Genomic DNA, 2,683 nt, shown 5'->3' on the forward strand with positions numbered 1-2,683 from the left:
ACCGTTAGAATTCACTAACTTAATGTTAAGGAACATTAAGTTAGAGAGTTTAGAACTAGTTATCGGTTAAGGAACCAGTTAACGAGTACTCTTCTCTACTTCATACCAGTGACTAATATGGTGTATGTAAAGGGTTTAGTTCATAACTCTCCTAATATCAGTGTATAGGTAGGTTTGGGTTAAACCAGGTCGTACTCTTTCGTAAAGATCGTACTAGAGAAGTAAGGAGAAAGTTCCAAGTCTTCTCTAGGTTCAAACTTATCGAAGAAAAGGTTCTATTGATGGGTTAACCTACTTCTAGCTTTCGAAAGTTCATTTTAGTTCTCCTTTCTATCTTCTTCTTATTACTTTTGATCATAACTAGGTAGTTTAATGTTGTCTCGAGGGATTGGGTTACTTTCCCCAAATCAACAAGTATCGAGACTTTTTACTTTTGTTTCTACCTCTTATGTACTACTTTGATCTTCACGTCTCTTTAATTTTATGTCTCTCATCAAGATACGGTTCTCCGAGGGATATTAAAGGTTGAGAGGAAAAAAGTTAAGTTTCGATGAGGATATATATGATGAGAAGACTAGAAGATCAACCGAGAAGTTCAGAACCCATACCCGGAAACCTAGAACTCAAACTTCGTCAATAGAAGAAGTAACCCGAACCGAAATGAACATCTCTCTTTCACACTTCACCTGTCTCTGAAATCGAGTCCTGCAATCACCACAATTGCAAGTCACTTTTATACCCAAGCTCTTGCAATCACTGTTAATGGAAAAAGTGATTGCAAGGAGTGGTCTCATTCTCGCTGCAATTGAAGTTGCAATCACCGTGTTTGCAACGGTGATTGCAACGGAGATACAGGAAACGTGTGCAATAACCCTGAGTGGAAAAGGTCATTACAACTCTTCAGAGGGGGAAGGAATGCAATCTCAGGTGCAATTGAATCAATTGCACCGAGAAAATTGCATCCGAACGGTTGGAAGCTGTTGCAATCACTGTGAATGGAAACAGTGATTGCAAGGTTACACGGGAATCGAGGGTGTAATCTCAGGTGCAATTGATCCAATTGCACCGGAAATTGCACCGACACGATCGGTAGAGGTTGCAATCACTGTTTCCACTTACAGTGATTGCAACCGAGTAGTAGAGAGGAGAAGTGCAATCGAAGGTGCAATTGATTCAATTGCACCCTCAATTGCACCGAGTAACACCGAACACACCGGAGGAAGGTTGCAATCACTGTTACAATCCACAGTGATTGCAACCGCTAGTGGAAGGAAGAAGTGCAATCGAAGGTGTAATTGATCCAATTGCATCCTCAATTGCACCGAATAACCCCGAACACACCCAATTAGGGTTACAATCACTGTTACAAACCACAGTCATTGCAACAACTGGTGGATGAAAGAAGTGCAATCGAAGGTGCAATTGATCCAATTGCACCCTCAATTGCACCGAATAACACTGAACCGGTTGCAATCACTGTTTCAACTTACAGTGATTGCAACCGATGGGGAAATGAAGAATTGCAATCTCCGGTGCAATTGATTCAATTGCACCGAGAATTGCACCGGTGTATACTCGAACCAGGTTGCAATCACTATTACAATTCACAGTGATTGCAACCGAGGGAAAGGAAAGAAGGTGCAATCTCAAGTGCAATTGAATCAATTGCACTGAGAATTGCACCCGTTACTACCGAAGCTCTCGAAATAACCGTTAATGAAAAGGGTAATTGAAACGTTCAATGAGGGTAAGGTGCAATCACGGGTGCAATCACATTGATTGTATCGGTGATTACACCAAGAAGAAACGAAGGAAACAGGACTTTAGTTCGTTAGTTCACGTAGTTTCAAGATCAGGTTCAGTACCCTTTACGTTGTAGTTTAAACAGTATTTTAAGTACGTTTTAGGAGTACTTTAGTACATTTCACGTATTACATACGAACTTAGTTCTACATTCACTTATAGATGGGTTTTGATCGAATAAAAGATTCCTTTACGTACTTTGATGGGATTTTTGTCATTTCTTTTCCAGTCACTTTGACCGGTTTTACAGGACCGTAATGTGTGAAGTTAAGGAACAAGAGTTCAACTCTAAGAAATCGGTACTTTCGAAGCCCACGATAAGCCAAATGGCGAGCCAGGTTAACTGCGTCCCAATGAATTTTAACTAGGTAACAAAGGAACTCTGCTAAGGAACTGAGAACAAGACGAGTTTATAGTATTCATCCTAGTATTCCGAGAACCTAACTACCTATACCTACACCACATATACCTCCACCACCAGGAACCCTCATTGACCCAACCTTAATACCACCTAGATACATACCGAGTATACCGAGTATCCCACCAACTATACCACCTATTCCCAATCTTAGTGCACTACCACAAACCATCATCCCCCGAATACTCATACCACCAGGTCTCAACACAATTCCTCCACCAAGTATTCGTATACCACCCTGAACAACCATTGTTCATTGTTTTGGGTTATTTTAAACATTGGCTTCATAAATTTGGAGCCCAGTAGAGAGTTCCTTAGCGTCCCTTCATACTAAATAATAACCAATACCTTTTTCATATAAAACAAAACCCAAAAATTTTATTCCTTGTTCATTAAATTTACTGTTCTTTTTATTTAATTATTAATCTTTTAGAGAACCGTTCCATATTCTTGACTTTAGGG

This window comes from Arachis ipaensis, chromosome B03, assembly GCF_000816755.2.
Source record: "Arachis ipaensis cultivar K30076 chromosome B03, Araip1.1, whole genome shotgun sequence".
Classification (NCBI taxonomy): Eukaryota; Viridiplantae; Streptophyta; class Magnoliopsida; order Fabales; family Fabaceae; genus Arachis; species Arachis ipaensis.